Source organism: Urtica dioica, chromosome 1, assembly GCF_054948205.1.
Source record: "Urtica dioica subsp. dioica isolate 48M chromosome 1, U.dioica_male_clone48M_v1_H2, whole genome shotgun sequence".
NCBI classification, from domain to species: domain Eukaryota; kingdom Viridiplantae; phylum Streptophyta; class Magnoliopsida; order Rosales; family Urticaceae; genus Urtica; species Urtica dioica.
The window spans coordinates 61,092,300-61,106,090 of NC_142756.1; the positions used below are offsets into that span (position 1 = coordinate 61,092,300).

Genomic DNA, 13,791 nt, shown 5'->3' on the forward strand with positions numbered 1-13,791 from the left:
GTCGAATAGTAATTACATTGTAATTAAAAATACTAACTACAATTCATTTTGCAGGATGTCTACTTCAGGTCAGGAACCATCAGGAGGAGAGCGTGACCCCCCGCAGATGCCGAGGAAGAAGCGGGGACCAACGACTGGCGTCGTTTTTGCGAGAGCTCGTGTTGGGACCCCTGGAGCGAACACAGTTCGCTACGATCAGAATGCGCAGGCGTTCTACCAAGACGTCAGGGAGCAAAATCCGTTGATCGGGACGTTCCAAAACTGTCACGACCCGCGAGCCTTAGCTCGCCCGCGAGCCGCGGCAGAGATCTGCGTATCTTACTTGACATAAATAAAATTCAACAAAACTTTGGTGGAAGCGCTTCCAGAAAACATTTTCTAGAAAAACTTTTAAAATATTTACATAAACGTCTCAAAAATATGGGCGAATTTTTCGTTTTTCTTAAAACATACTATTTAAAACTTCACAAACAAAAGACTCGTCTTTTAAAAACAAAACAGACTTATTCGCCCTTGACTTAGCCACAGGTCGGCAGCCGTACATACACACGCCTACTTACTTACCGGCTTTTGCTGATGCTCTGCTTAATCTTCTTTAGCTTTGCCTTTATCTACAATATCAAGATAATAACTGTGAGTCGAAAGACTCAGTAAGCGGATATCTATATAACTAATGCATCGTGCACATAACACATAAGCAATACATATCATACAATTCATATCTTATCATAACTTGCGGAAGTATCGGCTTAGGTCCCGATAAATCCACCTTTCATAAGAATCAATCGGCTTAGGTCCCGATAAATTCATCTTACTTAGGAATCACTCAGCTTAGGTCCCGAGAGATTCCTCTTACTTAAGAATTCACCAGCTTAGGTCCCGGTGATTCACATCATAACATACTTTCATCATAATCTATGGAATTACCAGCTTAGGTCCCGGTAACTCCTCTTACTTGAGAATATGCCAGCTTAGGTCCTGGCGATTCCCATCATACAATACATTTCCTGCTCGGGATCCCTTAATGATATCCGTGTTGGAATCGATCTAGGGTTTAAGAAAAAGTTTAACGCTTCGTTAAGCGGCGGAATTTTAAAAATTTTATTTTTAAGTAAAACTAGTTTTTACTAACCTAGACAAGAGCATGTACATGTAAATAAAAACTAATATGAGCTATTAAAGTTACTAACCTTTCTTGAAGCTTGAACCTTGTAGAAGCTTTTGGAAAGTTGCAACGCTCGTCTCCCCTCGCAGCACGTCTCTCTTTCTTTCCTCGGCACCTCGAGCAACCACGAAAGTTTCTATCACTAAATCACTCGAAAAGAAGGAATCAGTGAGTGGGCACTTTTAAACACTACGACTTAAGAACGAGTCTCGAAGTCGCAGAGCTAAACACTAGGTCGAGTGAGGACCTAGGTGCCAAGACAAGAAAAATCGAAAATATAAACTAGAGAGAGAGAGAGGAAGGGGCGGCCAAGTCTAGAGAGAGAAGCTCTCAATCTCTAAAACTTTGCATGAATGAAAAGTGAGGAATGAGGCTCCTATTTATAGGAGAGGTCTCACCTTCAATAAGGTAGTTTCCTCTTCTATAGAATATCACATATTCATGAGCCAATTTCCCTTTTCCTTCAAAGAGTCACACGGCCAAGACTAAGCAAGTAAGTCCTTGGATTTGTTTCCTCTTTTATTTGCTTCTCTCTTGATCCTTTTGGGCGCCTACCATGCTTTCCCCTTAGGGGAAATTTGTTTCCTCTTTTTCTTTTGGCAAGTATCTAAATACATTTATGCACAAAATAAACTCTCTTTCCTTGGGTATTATGGGCGCCTATTCTCATCTAGAAGGAGCTTCTAGAAGCTTCTTCATTTGTTCATGACAACATGAGAAAAGCCCATTAAGAATTTTCAATAAAATTCTTATGAAATGAAATTAATTCACAAGACCCAATAAACAAGTCATGGCCGAGTGACATTAAGTCATCAAATGAACTTGTCAAAAAATTTATTGACATTCATTTCATCCTTTGTCTCAAAAGACAAAAATACCCTTTTAACTATTTTCGTTCTTGTTTTGACTTAGCTTCCAGTTTAACTATTCCTATCGATGTGATTCGTGACAGTGACCTCATGGACCCAAATGAACAAAGCTTTAGCTAAACACTTGGACTCAAAAGTTCACAAACCTTTTCCAAGTTTAGCTTAATGCCAACTGACTCCACTAAAGAGCTGACACTGAAAATCTCTCGGTTCAAATGAATTTATTTTCTACTCAAGAATTCACCTAATTATAATGAGCGGATCCACTGAATATTATCTATGCTACCCTTCATGAATGTCATCAGCTAGTCGGGATTTACTAAATTACCATTTTACCCTTCTAGCTGTTATTTCCTCAACTCCTTTGTCGCTTGTGAATAAGTTAGAAACAATGTATTGACGAGGAGCTAACAAGTCACATTGTTTCATCCAAAAGAGTCAGGACTCAATTTGGACACTGGCCAGTTCATTTATTCACACTCCAAGGAACAAAGCATGAGGTGACATACATTGCATTTCAGCAATCTTGTACATGAATTCCATATCTATGAGAACTTCACAAAGTTACTCATGACATACTCACAACTTAGTATTTCACCAATAGGCCCTGTTCGGAATGACATAGTGAGTCCGAACTCTGACTTTCTCAAATGAGAATACTAAGGTGTGAAAAGGCATGTCTCATTTCAGGATTAAGGTAAGCATGATGCAATTCATACATAGTGACTTCGAGACATAAGAGGTTAAATGGTTTGTTCTTATCTTGTCTCTAGAAGTGCACTGGTCAATTCAGTACCTTCGGAAGATACCTAGAAGAACTATAGAGTTCCTAACTCTCAATGCCTCATAACCAGACATCATAGATTCTTCTAACAATCATACTGAGGTCAATAGTCCTTTGACCCTAAGATTGCGAATATATCGTTTTAAGCAAACTACGAAGAGTTTGTTCATGCAAATCTACATTTGTCTCTTCGTAAGTTGTTTAGTTTGTTTATGGACTAAAAGACTATGGTTTTATCATAAAGCTTCAGACAAGGAAGATTGAATGAACGTTTCAACTTTATTAATGAATGAATAGGCAATTACAAGCAAGAGTCTTCGTAAGACTATATGACATCAAATGTACATAAATAGACACTACTACTCTTCTTGTGGGCACCATTGACAACAATCCGCACGACACATGTCTTATTGGCGCCAGACAGGAGGGTGCACAATCTCCTGCCTAATCCCCGTCTTTGGGGTATATGTCGGAGGCGGTACCATTCTATGTTTTCTCTTTAATTAACCTAACATGAGAGACTGCTTAATTCGGGTTTAATCCCGATCTTAACATATATTCTTTTCGCTTATTAACTCGTGACTTATAAGATCTTGAGATGCGACTCCCAAAGATCCTATCATAATATTCTCGCTTTTGATTACGAGCTTTAACTTCAGTCTCTCATAATCCAGTTCACTAAGACTGGATCTCTGGAGGGTGGCTAACTAAACACATAGCAAAGGCTCGGGTTCCTAGTTACCTCTAGCCATTTTTGTTAGCCGGACTAATTCCGTTTTCCAATTCGTTAGTGGCTTAAAGCCCTTAATCTTGATAGTGACTTATCTTTTGGCTTATCTTAATCTTGCTTACTAGAAGCACATAAAAATAAATAATGCACGTACAATATATGTATAAATATAGATATATATAATATTTCTTGATATTGTAGGTGCATAAAATCCACTTACCTGGATAACGATTCTCACGAATCCTGAAATCTTCTCTTCCAAACAAAAGGGTTCTTCTTAACTTCACGTAACCCAGTCCACGTAAGCTTTCTGCTCGTTGCTAATCCTTATAGCAATCTGGACTTATCTATGGAAGAGAAAGATCGAACGTCGAGCGTACTTAGTATCTCATCCCTCGATACACTAACGTACATACTTCTACTGGAAAGAAAGCTCACAAGGAACGTATTCAAAACGTCCTCCTATTCACGCTACTCAGAGTGTCTCACACACGAGAAACAGAGAATACACGAAGACAAAACAGAGATACAGAAAAGAATCGACGCCTAAAAATAAGGCCTTGACATCGCTTTTCTAATCTAAGCTAAGGAACGTTCTACACTATTCGACCACCTATTCTTCTGACTGGGTAAAGCCCACTGCTTAGAATAGGTTCCCGAGGGTCGAAACTAAGAGAAAAGAACGTATATAGAAGTTATTACTAACAATCTATAGCATATGTAAGTTATATGAAAATAACTCAAAACGATACTTTTCAAATATGTTCTAGAAAATATCTTTGACTTGTCTCTTTTATTGACAAGTTATAACCATTTGAGAAATGAAATACATAACGTAAAACCTTTCATTTAAAATAAACCAAGTCGTTTATTTTAAATGTCTAACCATATTGCAAATAATTTTGGGTTCGATTTAATAAAATGTTTATAAAATAACCGAACCCTCGGTTCGTAGTCGAACCTTTCTTTTATTTCTATTTTCTTACGTAAATAAAATATTTCTCGTTGATATTCTTTTTCAAAATTAAAAGAGTCTAGCTTATAGTCGAACTCGATTTTTAGTACATATCTTCAATAAGGATATTAAGTAGTTACTTAAATAATCAACGAGTTTATAACGACAACATAATAATTTATTTTTCTTTACTATTTATATTGAAACGAACTTTACCATAAACATAATAACATATTAATTAAAGATTCGTAACTAGCACGAGTCGAGACTCGGGACAAACCCCGACTCGCCTTAACTAATCGGAGACGTCTCAAGCCCCCGAGCCGAGGCCCGAACCTTCCAAGTCCGCGCCGCCTCGCCGTCTAGAGCTGCTGCCCCGAGCCCTGTTCAGCCCACTTAAAACCGAGCCTAACTCTCGACAACAACTCGCACACAAAATAAAGCTTACCGGCCAAATTAACGAATCCAAACAACAATATCAAAACAGCCTTACACGCACACGGCCAACAAAAAAATTCAAACCCAACCTTCTCAGATTCTTGATTTCAATATCACGGCCATATCAACCAAGGAATCATGTCACAAAAATCAATAACAACCCACACCAATCTCAAACACACGGCTGAAACAATTCCAAATCCAAACTCATCCAAAGAAATCCAAGACAAACAATCTCATAAATCTCGAAATCAAGCAATTATCCTTCAATCCAACACTCAACCAAGAATAATCGGGCATAACACAAGAGATTCAAGCTAATTTCCACAAAAGCCCCAAATCTCCAAACCCTAACTCTATGATTTTCCTCAAATCCGAACCATAGAGGAAGATAAGTTCAAAATCGAGCTTACCTTCTCCGTCGCCGTCCCTCTCTCCTTCTTCTCCGGCGAGTTTCTCTGCTCCGGCGTCCTCGGCTTGCTCGCGGCGGCGCTGGTTCCTTCTCGGCCGCGCGTGCGTCCTGTGGCGAGTCTCGGCCTCGGTGACTTGCTGTCGGCCGATCTCCTCCTCCGCGAGCTCACTCCCTCAATCTCTTTCTCTCTCTCGCTCGCTCGACCGCTCTCTCTCTCTTGCTCTCCCTTCTCTCAGCTCTCTCTCTCGCTCGGGTTCTCTTCTCCTTCTTCTTTCTTTTTTTTTCCCGTGTCTTTTCTCTTCCTTGGGTTGGTGGGTTTGATTCTATTCGGCTAAGTGATAAACATCACTTGATATTATCCAAATCTTTGATTGATGACATGGCAATGCTCATCCTTATCCCATTAATTACTAACCAACCTATTTTCCTTGTTTTCATTCAAATGGGTCCCTTAAAAATTGTTACAACCACGTCCTTTCATATAATTATTTAATTAAATCCATAACCGAATGGATTATAATTATATGTTTCGAACCGAGAATTTTCTCGTTCGTTCTCGATTAATTAAAATATATTTAAGGTTCCTCGGAATTAATTCTCGTTCATGAGAATTTATTTCTTAAATTAATTTCCGGAATGTCTCCTCGGAATTAATTTATTAATCGAGATAAATTCGATAATTCATTTATTTATTCCGAGATTTCTCATAACCTTAACATATTTAAAATTAATTCGATAAATCCATTGAAGTATAATTCACTCGGGAATTTAGTTGTAACAACGGAAACTCGTTAATGAATTCCAAATCTCCAAATACGAGTGACGCAAAAGCTCGTCCTTACAATCCCTACCCCCTTAAGTTAGTTTCGTCCTCGAAACTTAAAGAAGAGCAGGGTTCTTCTTTTGCATCACACTAACGAGCTTCCAGGTGACTTCCATCTTAAGAAAACAAGAGAAGAGATACTTTCTTCTAAACATGCCATCGCTTGATGAGTAGCAGATTGATTCTGGTCTTAGAGTCCACACACATATCGTATCTAAACTACACTAGTGACTTGAGATATTCACTTCCTAATGGTTAGATATAGCTAACAAGGAATCCACTTCATTAACTATCAAGTTTAAGAACTTGACCAATACGCAACAAACGAGTATGTATAGCTTTCACATACATGAATGCGTAAACAAAAGTGTGGAGGATAAAAATCTAACCAGTTCTTCCAGACGATGGCTCGTTTACTTCATCTCTAAAGATGCTGAAGACGCGAGCTTTGGCCTTAGGTTGATTCTTGAGATAAGCAATTTTATCTTCTGGAACGTGGCAATCCCGTGAAAAATGACCTTCCAAGCCACACCGGTAGCAGCTTGAGGTTCCCATGCGACACTCGCCTTGATGCTTCCTGCCGCACTTGTTGCACGTAGGGAAATCCTCAACCCTTGGCCTCTTGTACTGGTTCTCGCTCTGATTTCCTCTATAACTTACTTCACTTCTTTGCGCCCTGAACGTGGAGTTTCTATCCCAACTCTTTTTCTTCTTGTCGGTAAAGTTCTTCTTCTCAACCTCCGCTACAGACTCTTGTGGGATGGTCACCGACTCGCCAGCTGGATTGACTTGTGCTATACGCCAACCATCAATCCTTAACGCCCTTTGAACGGCATTCGCATAAGTTCGCGGCCCCACATCACCACTATCCACCTGACGCACAATTTCCACATTGAGTCCATGCATAAACCTCATCTTGCGCGACTGATCCGTCGGTACCATAGAGGGTGAGAACTTTGCAAGTTCATCAAACTTGGCCACATACTCAGATACAGAGAGCTTTCCTTGCTTAAGATCCATAAACTCCCGTACCTTACCCGAAAGATTAGCTTCACCCAGGTACTTCTCATAGAATAGGTTGATAAAACGATTCCATGTAATATGAGAAACATCTTCATAAAGTGCGATTACCTCCCACCAACTTCTAGCTTCAAGTTCTAGTTGGTTCACAGCACAAGCAACTCTCTCAGCATCTGAAAGTTGCATGTACGTGAAGATCTGTTGGATCCTTTTAATCCAATTCTCCGCAAGGGAAGGATCAGCATCTCCATTGAAAGTCGGTGGCTTCTGCTTACGAAAGCGCTCATATACAGGCTCTCCGACAATTGGTGCCATTATCGGAATCTGAAACAGCGGAACCTCATCTGGTGCCATAGCTGGAGCTTGTGGTGGCGCTTGCACATTCTGACCACCTAGATTCACATTCACATTTGGCACGTGCTCCTCTTGACCTCTAGGTTGTTCTGGTCGATGCGCCTGGGGTTCAGGCTCTTCTTGACCCCGTAGAGGCTGCTGCTCGTTCATTCGCGCAATAAGTTGCGTGATCATCCTGTTCTGCTCTTATATTTGAGCATCCCTTCGACGTGCATCTTCTGCTTGACGCTCTAGAGCTCTGCTAATCTCAGCCATTTCTTGCGAAAGATCCGTCTGCGTTTGCTTCTTAGGTCCCATTCTTAATCTCTACTTCGCCTATGAGTAGGAATGGGTAAGCATACGGTTATCCTAATATAACCGCTATCTTTCACAAAGACTCAACAAGATATTATAGATAAGGCTATCTTAAACATCAGCTGACTTATAAGTAAGTAAGTTAGTGTATGTACGACCACAAGTCTACAGAAACGGCTCAACCTGGGCTCTGATACCAAAAATTCTGTCACGACCCGCGAGCCTTAGCTCGCCCGCGAGCCGCGGCAGAGATCTGCGTATCTTACTTGACATAAATAAAATTCAACAAAACTTTGGTGGAAGCGCTTCCAGAAAACATTTTCTAGAAAAACTTTTAAAATATTTACATAAACGTCTCAAAAATATGGGCGAATTTTTCGTTTTTCTTAAAACATACTATTTAAAACTTCACAAACAAAAGACTCGTCTTTTAAAAACAAAACAGACTTATTCGCCCTTGACTTAGCCACAGGTCGGCAGCCGTACATACACACGCCTACTTACTTACCGGCTTTTGCTGATGCTCTGCTTAATCTTCTTTAGCTTTGCCTTTATCTACAATATCAAGATAATAACTGTGAGTCGAAAGACTCAGTAAGCGGATATCTATATAACTAATGCATCGTGCACATAACACATAAGCAATACATATCATACAATTCATATCTTATCATAACTTGCGGAAGTATCGGCTTAGGTCCCGATAAATCCACCTTTCATAAGAATCAATCGGCTTAGGTCCCGATAAATTCATCTTACTTAGGAATCACTCAGCTTAGGTCCCGAGAGATTCCTCTTACTTAAGAATTCACCAGCTTAGGTCCCGGTGATTCACATCATAACATACTTTCATCATAATCTATGGAATTACCAGCTTAGGTCCCGGTAACTCCTCTTACTTGAGAATATGCCAGCTTAGGTCCTGGCAATTCCCATCATACAATACATTTCCTGCTCGGGATCCCTTAATGATATCCGCACGACACAAGTCTTATTGGCGCCAGACAGGAGGGTGCACAATCTCCTGCCTAATCCCCGTCTATGGGGTATATGTCGGAGGCGGTACCATTCTATGTTTTCTCTTTAATTAACCTAACATGAGAGACTGCTTAATTCGGGTTTAATCCCGATCTTAACATATATTCTTTTCGCTTATTAACTCGTGACTTATAAGATCTTGAGATGCGACTCCCAAAGATCCTATCATAATATTCTCGCTTTTGATTACGAGCTTTAACTTCAGTCTCTCATAATCCAGTTCACTAAGACTGGATCTCTGGAGGGTGGCTAACTAAACACATAGCAAAGGCTCGGGTTCCTAGTTACCTCTAGCCATTTTTGTTAGCCGGACTAATTCCGTTTTCCAATTCGTTAGTGGCTTAAAGCCCTTAATCTTGATAGTGACTTATCTTTTGGCTTATCTTAATCTTGCTTACTAGAAGCACATAAAAATAAATAATGCACGTACAATATATGTATATATATAAATATATATAATATTTCTTGATATTGTAGGTGCATAAAATCCACTTACCTGGATAACGATTCTCACGAATCCTGAAATCTTCTCTTCCAAACAAAAGGGTTCTTCTTAACTTCACGTAACCCAGTCCACGTAAGCTTTCTGCTCGTTGCTAATCCTTATAGCAATCTGGACTTATCTATGGAAGAGAAAGATCGAACGTCGAGCGTACTTAGTATCTCATCCCTCGATACACTAACGTACATACTTCTACTGGAAAGAAAGCTCACAAGGAACGTATTCAAAACGTCCTCCTATTCACGCTACTCAGAGTGTCTCACACACGAGAAACAGAGAATACACGAAGACAAAACAGAGATACAGAAAAGAATCGACGCCTAAAAATAAGGTCTTGACATCGCTTTTCTAATCTAAGCTAAGGAACGTTCTACACTATTCGACCACCTATTCTTCTGACTGGGTAAAGCCCACTGCTTAGAATAGGTTCCCGAGGGTCGAAACTAAGAGAAAAGAACGTATATAGAAGTTATTACTAACAATCTATAGCATATGTAAGTTATATGAAAATAACTCAAAACGATACTTTTCAAATATGTTCTAGAAAATATCTTTGACTTGTCTCTTTTATTGACAAGTTATAACCATTTGAGAAATGAAATACATAACGTAAAACCTTTCATTTAAAATAAACCAAGTCGTTTATTTTAAATGTCTAACCATATTGCAAATAATTTTGGGTTCGATTTAATAAAATGTTTATAAAATAACCGAACCCTCGGTTCGTAGTCGAACCTTTCTTTTATTTCTATTTTCTTACGTAAATAAAATATTTCTCGTTGATATTCTTTTTCAAAATTAAAAGAGTCTAGCTTATAGTCGAACTCGATTTTTAGTACATATCTTCAATAAGGATATTAAGTAGTTACTTAAATAATCAACGAGTTTATAACGACAACATAATAATTTATTTTTCTTTACTATTTATATTGAAACGAACTTTACCATAAACATAATAACATATTAATTAAAGATTCGTAACTAGCACGAGTCGAGACTCGGGACAAACCCCGACTCGCCTTAACTAATCGGAGACGTCTCAAGCCCCCGAGCCGAGGCCCGAACCTTCCAAGTCCGCGCCGCCTCGCCGTCTAGAGCTGCTGCCCCGAGCCCTGTTCAGCCCACTTAAAACCGAGCCTAACTCTCGACAACAACTCGCACACAAAATAAAGCTTACCGGCCAAATAAACGAATCCAAACAACAATATCAAAACAGCCTTACACGCACACGGCCAACAAAAAAATTCAAACCCAACCTTCTCAGATTCTTGATTTCAATATCACGGCCATATCAACCAAGGAATCATGTCACAAAAATCAATAACAACCCACACCAATCTCAAACACACGGCTGAAACAATTCCAAATCCAAACTCATCCAAAGAAATCCAAGACAAACAATCTCATAAATCCCGAAATCAAGCAATTATCCTTCAATCCAACACTCAACCAAGAATAATCGGGCATAACACAAGAGATTCAAGCTAATTTCCACAAAAGCCCCAAATCTCCAAACCCTAACTCTATGATTTTCCTCAAATCCGAACCATAGAGGAAGATAAGTTCAAAATCGAGCTTACCTTCTCCGTCGCCGTCCCTCTCTCCTTCTTCTCCGGCAAGTTTCTCTGCTCCGGCGTCCTCGGCTTGCTCGCGGCGGCGCTGGTTCCTTCTCGGCCGCGCGTGCGTCCTGTGGCGAGTCTCGGCCTCGGTGACTTGCTGTCGGCCGATCTCCTCCTCCGCGAGCTCACTCCCTCAATCTCTTTCTCTCTCTCGCTCGCTCGACCGCTCTCTCTCTCTCTTGCTCTCCCTTCTCTCAGCTCTCTCTCTCGCTCGGGTTCTCTTCTCCTTCTTCTTTCTTTTTTTTTCCCGTGTCTTTTCTCTTCCTTGGGTTGGTGGGTTTGATTCTATTCGGCTAAGTGATAAACATCACTTGATATTATCCAAATCTTTGATTGATGACATGGCAATGCTCATCCTTATCCCATTAATTACTAACCAACCTATTTTCCTTGTTTTCATTCAAATGGGTCCCTTAAAAATTGTTACAACCACGTCCTTTCATATAATTATTTAATTAAATCCATAACCGAATGGATTATAATTATATGTTTCGAACCGAGAATTTTCTCGTTCGTTCTCGATTAATTAAAATATATTTAAGGTTCCTCGGAATTAATTCTCGTTCGTGAGAATTTATTTCTTAAATTAATTTCCGGAATGTCTCCTCGGAATTAATTTATTAATCGAGATAAATTCGATAATTCATTTATTTATTCCGAGATTTCTCATAACCTTAACATATTTAAAATTAATTCGATAAATCCATTGAAGTATAATTCACTCGGGAATTTAGTTGTAACAACGGAAACTCGTTAATGAATTCCAAATCTCCAAATACGAGTGACGCAAAAGCTCGTCCTTACAATCCCTACCCCCTTAAGTTAGTTTCGTCCTCGAAACTTAAAGAAGAGCAGGGTTCTTCTTTTGCATCACACTAACGAGCTTCCAGGTGACTTCCATCTTAAGAAAACAAGAGAAGAGATACTTTCTTCTAAACATGCCATCGCTTGATGAGTAGCAGATTGATTCTGGTCTTAGAGTCCACACACATATCGTATCTAAACTACACTAGTGACTTGAGATATTCACTTCCTAATGGTTAGATATAGCTAACAAGGAATCCACTTCATTAACTATCAAGTTTAAGAACTTGACCAATACGCAACAAACGAGTATGTATAGCTTTCACATACATGAATGCGTAAACAAAAGTGTGGAGGATAAAAATCTAACCAGTTCTTCCAGACGATGGCTCGTTTACTTCATCTCTAAAGATGCTGAAGACGCGAGCTTTGGCCTTAGGTTGATTCTTGAGATAAGCAATTTTATCTTCTGGAACGTGGCAATCCCGTGAAAAATGACCTTCCAAGCCACACCGGTAGCAGCTTGAGGTTCCCATGCGACACTCGCCTTGATGCTTCCTGCCGCACTTGTTGCACGTAGGGAAATCCTCAACCCTTGGCCTCTTGTACCGGTTCTCGCTCTGATTTCCTCTATAACTTCCTTCACTTCTTTGCGCCCTGAACGTGGAGTTTCTATCCCAACTCTTTTTCTTCTTGTCGGTAAAGTTCTTCTTCTCAACCTCCGCTACAGACTCTTGTGGGATGGTCACCGACTCGCCAGCTGGATTGACTTGTGCTATACGCCAACCATCAATCCTTAACGCCCTTTGAACGGCATTCGCATAAGTTCGCGGCCCCACATCGCCACTATCCACCTGACGCACAATTTCCACATTGAGTCCATGCATAAACCTCATCTTGCGCGACTGATCCGTCGGTACCATAGAGGGTGAGAACTTTGCAAGTTCATCAAACTTGGCCACATACTCAGATACAGAGAGCTTTCCTTGCTTAAGATCCATAAACTCCCGTACCTTACCCGAAAGATTAGCTTCACCCAGGTACTTCTCATAGAATAGGTTGATAAAACGATTCCATGTAATATGAGAAACATCTTCATAAAGTGCGATTACCTCCCACCAACTTCTAGCTTCAAGTTCTAGTTGGTTCACAGCACAAGCAACTCTCTCAGCATCTGAAAGTTGCATGTACGTGAAGATCTGTTGGATCCTTTTAATCCAATTCTCCGCAAGGGAAGGATCAGCATCTCCATTGAAAGTCGGTGGCTTCTGCTTACGAAAGCGCTCATATACAGGCTCTCCGACAATTGGTGCCATTATCGGAATCTGAAACAGCGGAACCTCATCTGGTGCCATAGCTGGAGCTTGTGGTGGCGCTTGCACATTCTGACCACCTAGATTCACATTCACATTTGGCACGTGCTCCTCTTGACCTCTAGGTTGTTCTGGTCGATGCGCCTGGGGTTCAGGCTCTTCTTGACCCCGTAGAGGCTGCTGCTCGTTCATTCGCGCAATAAGTTGCGTGATCATCCTGTTCTGCTCTTATATTTGAGCATCCCTTCGACGTGCATCTTCTGCTTGACGCTCTAGAGCTCTGCTAATCTCAGCCATTTCTTGCGAAAGATCCGTCTGCGTTTGCTTCTTAGGTCCCATTCTTAATCTCTACTTCGCCTATGAGTAGGAATGGGTAAGCATACGGTTATCCTAATATAACCGCTATCTTTCACAAAGACTCAACAAGATATTATAGATAAGGCTATCTTAAACATCAGCTGACTTATAAGTAAGTAAGTTAGTGTATGTACGACCACAAGTCTACAGAAACGGCTCAACCTGGGCTCTGATACCAAAAATTCTGTCACGACCCGCGAGCCTTAGCTCGCCCGCGAGCCGCGGCAGAGATCTGCGTATCTTACTTGACATAAATAAAATTCAACAAAACTTTGGTGGAAGCGCTTCCAGAAAACATTTTCTAGAAAAACTTT

The 13,791-nt window shown here is 40.3% G+C and overlaps 1 long non-coding RNA gene across 1 annotated transcript; it reads right to left on the reverse strand.

Annotated features, from left to right (window-relative positions):
• Window positions 1-333: 333 nt before the first annotated feature.
• Window positions 334-5,667, reverse strand: LOC149408362 (uncharacterized). The gene is made up of 3 exons (XR_016299755.1): window positions 5,355-5,667; window positions 3,769-3,895; window positions 334-611 (listed from the first exon to the last, which is right to left on the reverse strand). It is a non-coding gene; the product is annotated as an uncharacterized LOC149408362 (long non-coding RNA).
• Between the last annotated feature and the right edge of the window lie 8,124 nt (window positions 5,668-13,791).